Here is a 13709-nt window from a genome sequence, read left to right on the forward strand (position 1 = left end):
AATATAAGGTCTGATCAGAGAAATATTAGGTGTGGTCATCAAAATTAGTTGGAAAATGTTGTTTAAATGCTCAATAGCATAAAGGCTGCTAGAATTACATTTTCCAACAGCCTTCTTAAAGAAAGAACCTTTGAGTTTCAGTAGTAACTCTTGGGATCTGACACACACATTTACATCCAAACTCATAAAAATCAGCTAGGCTTGACTTCCAAGCAACACATCAATAAGAATAAGCTGTGCATTCAAAGGGCCTGATTCTGTGAACATTTGGCTTCAGTGGGACTTCTTGTGGGAACATGATTACTCATGTATACAGCTAAAGCATTCAGGGCCCAATTCTCCCATTCAAGTCAATGGCATAACACCAACTGACTTCATTGTGGGCAGGAGAGGGTCCTAGTTCCAAAGGTTTTTAACAAGATTTACAGCATTTATTTCACTAGTTTTACATGTGAATCCTGACCACTGAAAGTTTAATCTGTTCTGTAAATGTCTTAATCCTGTAAAGACTTGCCTGTGAGTAACTTTACACATATGAGCAGTCAATAGGGCTATTGTGTGTCTAAAGTTACTGGTGTGTAATTCTTTGAAGGATTAGGGCTTCTTTTGTAAACATAACTGGCTTTAGGAGTAAATCCATAAAAACAATCAAATGCTACCCTGATTTAGAAGTCTGATCCTGCAAAGTGCTGAGCCGTTATTGAGAAATGCTGAATGCTTTCAGCTCCCACTGATTTCAACAGGAAGTGAGACCGCTCAACCCTTTGTAGGAATGGGCCATTAAGTCTGTGTAACCCCATTGGAATTGCCTGGGTGCAAATGAAAGCAGAAGATGTCCCAAGAGAAGATTTGCTTTATTAAATATAAGAGAATTCATTTCTATTTTCCACTGCAGTCAAAGAAACACCCTGCATAGGTCTACTCACAGTAGCTAGCACTGCCCTTGGTAGTAAGTGTTTGCAGGCTCAGGTCCTAAATTAATTGGTGTGCACTTCAATCTGATTTCATGTACTCTTTCCCATAACAAACACCTCTCTGATACAGGTAAATACAATTTGCAGAAGGGCAAATACATGAAAAATGGATCTTGCTGCTATAAGTCTGATACAAACAAAAAAAAGTCTAACTCTTGCAGTCCCGACATGGGCTAAAGTCCCACTGACCTCCTTAAGGACTGCAAGATTAGACTGTGATCTATGTTCAATAGCCTCCTCCCACATGCAAATTTGTCAAAAACAAGGGTCATACCACAAGGTAAAGCACAATAGCTGGATTGAATAAGGTTAGGTAGGTTTTATTTCTTTCTGACCAATCCTGCTTTCTGATGCATCCAAGAGCCTCACTGATTTCAAAGGACATTTGGGGTTCACATAAAATGTAGGAACGGGCACTAACCATTCCGATTTTATGCTCAAGTTATTTATATAATAATTAATTGCACCTCACCCACCTAGGTGACTGCCAAGATTCAGAGAATTTTCTTCAAGAAACACACATAATCTGTCATCTATCCCTCTGCACCTTTAATTGTGCTTCATGAGGACTAAACAAACTGGCCTTTTCCTTTAGATTTAAATCTCACATTATTGTATAGCTATACAGTTGGAATTTTATGTTTTATAAGCATTGTATACAATTATAAAATGGGCTTTTGTATCACTTTTTAAAAATGTAACATTTTATTATAAAGCAAAAAGAAGAGATTTATTACATTTAACTATTATATTATCCGCTAACATTTTGTTGAAACCATAACCATAACACCAATTACAAATCATCACAAAATGTTACAGGATTCAACCTTTATCCCCTGAAACATTTAAATATGGAAACATTTATTAGAGAATCTCCCCGGAACCTTACATTCCTTAAATATTTATGATTTAGAAACCAAAGTTATTCAAAACTCAAATGTCTCATCGGTCTATTATGCATTTTATCATATAACTAGCATCCATAGATATGAAATGAAACAATATGAAACAGCGGGCCCTAGAGAAATTAGGGTAATAGGTGGAAAATAACAAAAGGACTCAGATAGGAAAAAAATCAGAGCTCATACCAACGCTGGAGAAATAGCCTGAAACACACGTATTCAAAGGGGTGAGAATCCTGGAGAAGTGTAAAGTTGTAAGAGGCCTAGAGGTGATAGTGGAGAGTAAATTAGACATTACTTTGCAAAATGATATGGCAGGAAAAACCACTAATGGCATTTGGGGCTGAATGTGCAGAGATATTGTGTCATAAAACAGAGAGGAAAAATCATGCAACAGCTGTGTGTGTGATCTCACTTGGATTATTACATTCAGTCTGGGGATTATATTTCCAAAAATATAGTGACCAGTTGGTGGCAGATGAGAGAACAGAAAAAAATAATCCAAGGGGTGGACGGATTGATTTATTAGTAAAAAGTAAGAGAGCCAAAGGTATAAATGGAAGTAATAAATAACCAAGATTTCAGTTCTAGAAGAGAGAGAGCCTTCGTAGGGTGGTGCATGAGGGCATGTCTGGGACACATGGGATGAAATTAAGAAAGGTAAAATTCCAGCTGGATTTCAAGAAAAGCTTCCTTTAAGTGGGCCCAATACTGCTCCGATTTTAGCCAGTTGGAGACTATAGAAAGCAGTGAAATAGCCTCCAAGGGGAAGCCTCTTGACTTGGGAAATTTAAAACTAGATTGGCCAAACTACTAGAAAAGGTACTGCAGGGAACAATCATCCTGCATTGTCAGGGAGATTGAATTTTGGAGGTCTTTCCCATCTCTAAGTTCTGTGATATGATTCTATGAAATTGAAATGACCCTGGTATTTCTCTGATATTTTGTGCCATTAGAAAGAAGTAGGGCCATTACTGTCTTTTTAAAGTTTCCAAGTAACTCTCTCGAAGTGAATATATTTCAGATGCACTGTAGAAACTCATGTCCACCTTAATCTCTTATCTGTTTCAAAGTCAGTTGTCACCATAATATTGTTCTGTATTAGTTTATTTGAATTTATATGTAATGTATATCCCTTTCAAATGATTAAACATTAGGTATGAAATCAATGCTGAAATACTCTAGCTGAATTTCCTTAAATATTAAAAATGCTGATTCATAACCTTTGTTTGTAATATTAACAGTTCTCTTGATAAGATAGGAAAATACCACAAAATTCATTAATCTCTGGAGTTCAAACCAGTCTTTTAAATAACTGAAAATCAATGGCAAAATGATCGCTGTGGGATTGGTCTTCTTTAATGGGAGATACAGTAATATCCTGAACTAGAACTGAACATTATTTAATTGTACAGTCTGTAACCAAAAAGAAGCATCTCGTTGCATCTTATATGAACATTTACATAGCAAATGTAGATCTCATATGACTCATATCACATTATCAAATGGCAATGTCTTTGTTAGGATTCACATTATCTTACCAAGAAGTTACTGGTTGATGGAAAATTCATATTTTAAAGGTGCACCACTGTCATTATTCATTATAGATTTTTTTGAAAAGACAAATGGCAACAGATATGAGCCATGAGACTTGATTCATTAATACATTACACTCTTTGGAAACAAAAATTTTAATAGTTATACTTTAAAAGGTAATTCATACGGTTGTTCTAAGCACATGACCTCTTCAGCCATGATGTAGAACAACCTTTCCTTAAAATCTATAATTATACAGTTCAGCAGCTGCCATTTTATTGAGATAACTGTTTTGTCTCCCTGCTATAGTAGTTAAAGGTGACCTGCAAAGGAAAAAAATGTGCATGTGCCTTTTCTCCCCTCTTTTGTGATGTATACAAAAGGCCTATTATCAATTTGTATTTTGCTTTAGAAATGTCAGGAGCATTAAATTCCCTGTTTTTCCTAGAGGACTTGGGGAAATACTAGGGAAATGTAGTGAGAGCTTTGTCAGACATCAATTGAAGAAGCAGAGATTTTTTTTAATCATTAAGAACAAGAGCTTTTCTCCCACATTTGTCAAAATCTAAGTTAAATAGGGATTAATAAAACAAATGAAAAACAAAAGTTTTTTTACATAGATTGACTAAAAATCATTTTCCCTCTCAACTGCTCATGTTTCAATTTCTTGTCTCTCGTAATGTCATAAAACACTAGGTCTTCAGTCATTCATACAGTTCCTCTGTAAAACCTGGATATACAAACCCTGGTATTTCTAAGGTTGACACAAGAGAAAAACAACATTCAGGTCTCCTTTGTGCATCACAAAGAGTATGGGCAAAAGGCCACAAACAAAACTTTTGTTTTTTGCCTCCAGGGCTATTCCAGATCAAATTCGATCCTGCTTCCTTTATATTTCCGTTAAACACACATTGAATCAAGAAGACTATAAGCATGAGTAAAGTGAGCAGCATGCATGGCTAAATGTTTAGATAGACATGAAGATTAAATTGCTACTTTCAAGGAGACCTGTAAAAAATAAACAAAAAAAAATTGCTTGAGCTTTTGGGCTTTAACTATTACCACATTTAATTATATTTAGAATATTTCACATATTTATTTATTGCAAAACATAAATATTGGCTCAGCATAATAGCTTTGCTTTTTTCCTATTAAAACCTCTCTTCTGAGATTAATTCCAGAGCTAGCGATTAGGTCAGAATTTTCTTTCATAGAAGTCAGCAGCTCATGCTGACAAGGCTTGGCCTTCTTAGTGATGGGCCGTTTGCTGCTCAGAAGTGTGAGGAATGGCTTTCTAAAATATTGACAGCTGGCTTTGTATTACACAATTCAGTATCAAACTTGTAGCTGACCAAATAGAACTTAACTTGCAAGTATCAATGTACTACAGCAACAGCAGTGAGGGGCCAAGAGGTTAGAACCATATTCCATCCTCTAGGAATTTTTATTTTTAAATAAGTGGCCAGACTATCTGTTAGTGTAAATCCGTGCAGCTCTCCTGAAGTCAAAGGAGCTATGCCATTTATACCAGGCTAGGATCTGGCCTAGAGACTTTAAAAGGCATTGCAAAATTAGAGCAAAAGCATTGGATTTCTATTATAATTTATTTTAAAAAATTATATGTGCTTTTTACTCCCATAGATCCTGGACATGTCAATGTAGCTGCAATGGCTGCATACCATTTAACAAGAAACTAGAGTGCAAAACATTCATTCCCCATGTGGTTTGACAGAAATGTGCACAGATTTCAAATACAGGCCTGGATGCATCCTTTCAACCATAAAAGGAATGCAGGCAAAACTCCCATCCAACCCAATGCATTATGCATCAATAATGTGAGACAACATCTATCTACATACTGAACACTGGAAATGATTGAGTTCATACATAGCTATGTTAGGGAACCCTACCTGTACCTGTATCCATATCTTCTATTCTTAGAACCATGGCAAATATTCAGGCAATGGGGAAAAGGGACACACTATAAAGTTTAACATGCCAAGGAAAATCAGCTACAGTGCTCAAAAGACGGATCTATGATGAAGAACATCAATACATGCTACCTATTAGGACACTGATATTCTGAAGGGGGAATCCAACCAAATAAATATGGGTTTTCAGGAAAAAATACCCCTAGTACTCAATAAGTGACCTGCTGAACCTAAATAGACGGTGAAATTTTCATTGCATTTGCCAAAAAAAAAAAAAAAAATGTGTTCAAGAAGGATCATGGAATAAGAGGACATAAACAGTCTGATGTTCACCAAATCTATTGTCTAATACACTGGAGACTTTGATCAGTAACATTTAATTTTTACCTATGATAAAGATTGCTGATGTAATAAAGCCAAGTCCAGTGTTTTAGTGGCTGCATAAGTCTCCGTCATGGACACTGAAATGAATGCAATCAGCTGCAGCTTTAACATGCACACTGGTGTGGCAACGAATAGTCACTCACCTATGAGAAGTTTGTCGTAAATTTGGCATTCAAAAATAATCCTAAAAACCAGTTCAACCTAAAAGGCACTTTTGTGCTATTTTCTTTTTCCTTCAGTGGGACTTGTCCATATATTCTAAAGCTTTTTTTCTTGCCCAATCCAGTATGGACAATATAAATCTTATGTAAATAAGAAGAATCAGGATCCTCCATGTGTTATATTATAAATTGCATGGAAATTGGCCAAATCTCTTTAGAATATAACCATATATAATACAAAAAGTGAGAAATCAAACCTAGTATGCTTAGACAAAGGCATGGGGGCAGGAGCATTATAGCAGTAATTTAGGACATATGACCTGTATGAATCCATCCATCCTTCCTTCTACCTATTTACTTTAGCTAGGTTTGTATCCTTTAGTATTTCTTTCCTCTAGAGTGTTGGTCCAATTCCTTTTGGAATATGTTCAGAGACGTAGTCTTTATTGGCTTTGGTAGTTAGTTCCGCACATTCATTATCCTTTGCGTAAAGGAACTGCTTTTAATGCTTTTTTGTGTTTTCTTATTTTAGAGACAAAATCTGCTCTCACATCAGAGTCAATCCTAACTAGCTCCATTGGTGAAAATGGATTAATTCTGGATTTTTTCTCCACTGTATGTGATGTGAGAGAATAATTTGGCTTTGCTGTCAGTTTGTGTTCTGCTGTTTTCAGTCCGTTACCTTCTTGGAGTTTCTTTGCATCCACTTTCCTGTACCCCTCAAATTTTCATACACTTAAATTTCCTCCCATAATATTTTCTTCTGAACAGTACACTTTGCTTCACAGTAACCTAGAGAGCCAGTTAAGAACGTGCTCCAAAGGTGCAGCCCTCCGGAGCTGGAGGTTCATGGTCATGCTAAGGAAATGTTGAAGGGCAAGTAAATCAGTAGGTATTTTTAGGACTCCCATGAGTAGAGGGAGGAGTCTCTACATGACAGAAAAGGTGTCAGATTTGATCTGATATTAGTCATTTAGGTCAAGATTTTAATAAACTGGGGCCTGAAGTTCAGCTCCTAAATTCATATCTAGGCATCTAAAAGTAGCCTGACTTTTGAGAGCTGCAGGGTGCTTGGGTGTTTATAAAACATACCAAATAACACATATAGGCACCTAAAAGATAATCTGAATTATGATCCTGACTTTATGACCCCATATTTAAAAATTGGATTTTAATCTCAGACATAGAGATGTGCATCAAGGTGTACCTTGGAAAAGTCATTATAGATTTTATAGAAATAGGCTCACTAGTGGGTATTTAAGAAAGGGGTTATGTGCTGATGCATATCTGAGTTTAGAATCAAGCCCAGTATAATATGTCATATGCAAACAAAATTGTCACATGAAGATAAAGGAAATGTTTGCAGATGAAGAGACACAATGCCAGTATTGTTTGTGATTCATCTTGGATACTTCCCACTGCTTTAATTGCATATCACCTGAAGCTACTGTTCAGTGACTCAGAGACTATAGTTGTATTCCTGAAGTCCTGCTGCAAGCGTCTGTGCATAAGTTTTGGGTCCTATAAAGAAAACAACATAGCTTATTTTTTCCAATATGATTGTTGCTAAATGAAGAGTAAAAAGGGGTTAAGGAAAAAGCAAAACAGATTCCTGTGAGTCCCCTCCCCTTATTTTAAAATGAATATGATTAATTGACTTTCTCATAAGAATGGGAGACTGACAACGAACTCTGGGGTAACAAGACATAGTATAGGTATGCACCATGCCAGCTTCTCACTCCATTCTGCCAAACAACCTGAAATCTTGATCTAAAGAAACTCTGCTGTGTCAGTTCTGGCAATTTCACATAAACAGAGTCTGCCATTTATAGCATATGGAGCCAAATTGTATGGTAGTGTTGTAAAGTGAACAAACATCCATTGGGAATTAGCCTAGCCTACAAAATGCATTTTCCTTATTTTAAATCGAATTTGAATACAGCTCCAGCAATCTCTATGGCTTTTTTTCCTTTTTGTTTTAAGGTAATTTATTTCTTATGAAAGGGAACACTAACATATCTGGAATTTGGTAGCCTCTGTTTATACACAGAATAGGTCCAGAACAAGAAACTTCTCCACACTACCCCATGAATGAACTTCCCCTCTGGCTGGAAAGAACAAGCTTAGGGTGACAGGGTATTTCAGATACCACATCCATGCAAATCCTAATCCTATGCATCTTTTTAAGATTGTCAAGGAAGATGCCAACATTGTGATTTCAGAGAATAATTCTGCTTAAAAACTGTCAGTCTATGGCCCAATTTTGGTGTCATGGTACCAGCTCTGCAGAAATAGAAAAATCAGAAAATACCCAAAATGTGACATTATAAATTGTGACAGTCTAATAAAATATACAAATATGATGTTTTTTTGGGGGGCCCTGAATCAGTAATTCATCCATACTCAGCAAAACACTTAAACACATGCTTAAGCAAGTGCTTAAGTCCAATTGACTTCAATGAGACTTAAGTGCATGCTTAAAGTTAAGAGCATGTTGAAACATTCTGATGAAGTGGGGATTAAAGTGATGTCCTGAAGTACATTCACTTAAGCAGGTTGATGCATAGCCATTAGAAATATAGGACCAAATCCCTCACTGATGTAAACTGGGGCATCTCCACTGAAGGTCTGGAGCATAGTTGTTTGGTGTCATACAATCTTTTATGTATTTTCTGAATAAATGCCATTTTTTCAAAGCCGTATTGTAAAACAAAGATGTATTATATAAAGCCTGAACAGGTTGATATAATGATACATTGCAAGAAGTTTTGTTTATTCTTTCTGTCTAATCAAGTGTTCAGTGAAAAGTGCTAAAAATGAGCATTACCATCTTGTTAGGTGATTTATTTTATTTCAATGGCAAGACATAGCCCTTCATTTTCTGGTGTGAATTTTATGAAATCTATCCTTATTATATTTGGCAGCTCACAAATAAACGTCCTACAGTTTGTGTTTCCAAACAAAGTATATTATAGAGATTTGTGACAGCATATAACTAAGGATGCTATGTCTTTAATGTCATAGAAGGATCATTTAAATCCTTAAAATAGCTAACTAAAGCTTCTACCCAATACATAACAATTAACAGTAATTAATGTAGCCAGACTGGAACCTTGGCAAACTACTGCCAGCAAGTATCTCTTGGTGCACTCAAGAGGATGCAGTGAGACTGTTGGTGCCTGCAAACAGGTTGGGAATTGTAAACACCGCAATTAGCAGTAAGTTTCTGTATTTTAACTTGCCAGACTAGTGGTCTGATTCTTGGAGCAGTTGCCCCAAGGGAGGAGGGAATTAGCGCAACCTTGCATTGCCCCACCAATGTATGCCATGGATCAATGTTTTTCTTGGCAAAGATCTCTGATAAAGAATTTAAAAGCAAAATTGCAGCCTCACCACAAACTGTGAAAGTCGCTGCAGACACCAACCAAGCAACTGTCTAGCTCTTCCTTCGGCAAGCATAAATGAAATGTACAGTTCTAGGGTGTCTCTACATACTCTATTGTGGAGTCCTGTGTTGATAAGGTTATCAACAATAATGGGATTAAAAGAGTTAAAATCCAGCTTTGCAGTAATCCTGAAATACTCTGTTGTTGAGCTACCAAAGATTAAGTTTATGGTAACCTTATTAACCTTTGGTGTTGTGTAAATAAAAAGGAAATGTCAACCTTAATTCCACCATGAAATTAAATCTTCACATCACTAAATGATAATTTAAACACAGCTTACTCCATCCAAATACATTTTATGAAAATACTGAACCTGGTTGATCTTGGGAAATTCCAGCAGGAGAGAGAAAGAGCTTTTTTTTTTTTGTTTAAAATTAAAAAAATGCTTACCAGGCTTGTATGTCTATGGAAAGTTTAATCATAGACAATGGAGAATTCAAAAAAATAATAATGAGGGAGAAAGTGGATAGGAGATATTTTAAGAGTACTTTACTTGGGGCCAGTTCTTCAGTCAATGCAGCTATGCCATTTGACACCAGCTGATGATCTGTCCCTAAATGTCGAAAGCAAGCCCAAGGAAGCCAGAGGAATCAACTTCCGGTCAGCTATAAACTAAGGGGTTGAATAAGTCAAGGACATGCACAACAATGTGCCAACATGAAATGAGTGGAGGTTCTGCTTGCCACCAGCTAATAGCGCAACAACACAACAGGGTAGGAACGGGGAATAGATTACAGTGAGCAATTTTATTGTACCTACATGGAAGAAAGTTAGTTGTCATCTTCCAGTGGGAATCAGACCTGTTAAGTGTTGCTAAAGTGCAAAGTATTAATTTCCCCGAAATGAGTGCTTGAGTTTAGATCAAAGTATCGCCCCAGAAGCATTCTCAGTGCCAAACAGCAAAAGAGATAACAAAGTGATAAAAAGAGAGCAGCGGTTATTAATATGGTTATTAATCATTCAGAAAACTTTGAGGCAGATCCTGAGCTGGTGTAAATTGGCATAGTTCTACTGGCGCCAATGGAGCTATGCCAATTTACATCAGGTGAGGATCTGTCCCTTTTTTTTATTAATGGACTCCTTTGCACACCCCTCACCATTTGTGTTAAGTGAAGCAACCACCTTGTGGTATGTTCAGCAGCTGATTTAGCAGAGGCATAAAAATTGTGTGATGTATAAGGTATTTGTTATTATATCTGTTGGATTTTGGGGACAAGAACGACTCACATTTCTTGTGGAGACAGAGTAGTAGTCTTGCACTGATATCCTTCTTCACAACGGGCTCAGTGCTTGAAGAAGCCAGAACCATTCTCATATAGCATGTTCCACCCCCACAAAGAAAACAGAAAAAAAAATACAGGGCCTCATTCAGAAATTAGTGGGATTATACCCAGATTAAGATACTATTCATTATAGTAACAGTGGCACATTGAGCCTACATTTGAAAGAAATGTGTGAGCTGTGATAAGCCTGGAACCAGTCTTGGCACTCTTTATGCACAGGTACTATGGGCAGTGCAACCACTGGATTACTCTCTTTTTGCTAGTCGGGGGACACAGATAATACTGAGCATCAAAGAGCTACCTTCCCTTCTTCCTTCTCCATTCTTCTCTCCATTGTCCAACCGTTGTAGAGATTACATCACTGAAAATCTCACTGCAGGTGTCATGCATGGAGGCACTAACTTTTCAGGTGCTACCTGAACCCAGGTAGAGAACTCTTCAGAGGGAAGGAGGTGCTGCAGGAGAACAGTAGTGATTTCCGTGGGACTATTTGCGGAGTAAGGTATTATGCCACCTGTCTAAGGGTGGCAGAATAATGCCCATTGTAAATAGGTATCTGCTATGTTCCAACTTGGAAATAACACCTCTACTGTAGAATGAGAGGAAGTTTTCCAGTAGAAGAGTAGGAACAAATTCTTCTTCTACCTCCTTTCAAGAATTTCTTCTTTTATTTCCTCAACTTTATATGAGAGCTCAGCTCAGGGTTGCTGATCTGAGGACACTGGGCCAGATTCTGTGCTGGTGAAAATTGCTACAAGCTGGAGAGATGCCAGTTTATGCCAGCAGCAACAGCTGTGCCAGCAGAGAATTTGGCCCTCTGCATCTGGACTGTCAGTAGGACTGCTGCTGCTATCATTGTCACATACAGCCATTGCAAATTCTTTAGCTCTAGCTTATTTGGGTTTCTAACAGTTCATCCCATGACACAGGAATAAGCAGCAGGGTTCCTTGGGGATATCACCAGTTTCCAATACTGATATAATGCTATTTTCCAGGTATATCCATTTTCTGGACAATATCTTAATAAAACCGTAAATTGCAGCAGCAAAAGAAATAGCAACAATGGCATATCTGTTTGAATGACATTATAGTAACTGCAGTATGTGTGCAGTTAGGATCCACAGGGGGCTGGATTCTCCCTTAGTCATTTTCCTGCACTAGAAAAGCCACCTTTGTGCCTAATTCAGGCTCAGGCCAGGGGCCTGCTTACTTCCTGGTACAACTTAGCAGCTCCAGCATTGCTCCTCTGTGGCCTATTATGATGCTGCTAAATAGCCAAAGCATTGGCGCCTCTCACCCTATCTTCATCTCCAAGCTGTCCTTAACACACCCCCTGCAGTAGCGGTAAGGAAGGGGACAGGCATAGACCCTTTAAACCTTCATGTTGAATCTATACTGGGGGGTGAACTCATAGTATGAAAGCGGGATTTTGCAGGGCAGTTTACATGGTCTGCTTGGTGCAGAAGGGTTCATAAGGCACCTTCATCCCCACAACATTTTCCTGCTGTTGTGGCTTTCACATCAGGTATTAGGGGAAGCTGAAAGGCAGATAGAGATCCTGAGAGGGTGAATAATGGCAGCACTTCTTTATAGCTACTGAAGGGACCATCTACTTTTGGAACTAATTATGTTTCTGGTTCTACAGGGCTCAGACCTTGACATGAGCTATTGTGGCTCTTTTGGAAATCTTTTGAAATGCCCAAGGCTGTGCACAAGAATGAGAAGAGTGATTTGTTTAGTCAGTGTACGTTTATTTCTTACTCAATAGAACTGATGCCATTATTGCCTTGCACCATCAAGGTCCACAAATCTAATTTGGCCCAAATTATTGTCAGCATTCGAGGAGTCTCGCCAGGTAAAACATAAACAAAGATTCAGGCTACCTTGCTCTCCACTGGGGCAGGAACAAAGGTTTCCTTTGATGGTATATACTATGAATAGCTGCATGGCTGGCATCAAAAAACAGCTGGAAAAAATGGGGTAACCGTTCAGAATTGTCAGAATAACTGAAACTAAATTATTAACAAATACCAAGCACTGCAGTTAATCACAGTGGAGCACTGTGAGCAACTCAACTGTGGGGAAAGACCATTAGAAAAAAATTGCCCCCTACCTGGGGCAGACAGGGAAAGAGGGTCCATACATTTTGTTGGCAGGATTATCCCTACCTTACAGACTTTGACATCAACATCCACCTTCACAGACCAGTGTTGTAACCACTGAAAATAAAATCTGGAAGAACAGAGGTGCCCATGATGTAATAGCTGTATATTTTCATGGCAAAGATAAAATCCTGGCTCAGGATTGGAATAAACAAGACACTGCATTGGGCAACACATTGCCTTACCCATGCGCTCCATGAACCCCATCGGAGGGGGCTCATAAGAGCAAGCTGCTAAGGCAGAGTAAAATGGCAGCATGGTGCGGAGGTAGCTGTGCCATCTGGGAAGAGGAAGGTTGCCAGAAAAAACACAGAGCCAGGGAGTCCACGAGAGCAGCACAAAGCCCTAGAGATCCATCATACTTGAACCTGCTTCTCCCACAGATTCCTTGGCCTCTGTGTGTGTCTTTGGCCCCACATATTTCTTGGCATTTCTAAGCAGCTACTGATCCCATTCCAGTGGGATCATTCCTGAGATCCACATATGGAGGGGAAGTAGAATTCCCTCCTCCTATACAGCGTGTCTGTGGAAGTGGGAGGCTGTCTCTGCAACACCAGCCTTTCTTCACTAGATTCTTTAGCTCTGTGCTCTGCTCTGTAGAGGTGATGGAGACTGGTACTGGGGCCAGGCTTAGTGTGACAGATAGCAAGTGTGAAAAATCGGGACGGGGTGGAGGGTAAGAGGAGCCCATATAAAAAACACCCCAAATATCGGGACTGTCCCTATAAAATCGGGACATCTGGTCACCCTAGCCAAGCTGCATCATCCCCACTCTGCTCCCATGGAGATCCCCAGGGACGACAATACAGACTGGGCCTGTAGAGTCTTTTCCACACACTCCTGGCAGCCACATCAAGGGGGAATGCTAATGAGGCCATGCTGGGCTGTGGAGTGCTGCCAGGAGTCAAAGCCAGTCTGGAACTACAGGAC

This window comes from Trachemys scripta, chromosome 8 (assembly GCF_013100865.1).
Source record: "Trachemys scripta elegans isolate TJP31775 chromosome 8, CAS_Tse_1.0, whole genome shotgun sequence".
Classification (NCBI taxonomy): domain Eukaryota; kingdom Metazoa; phylum Chordata; order Testudines; family Emydidae; genus Trachemys; species Trachemys scripta.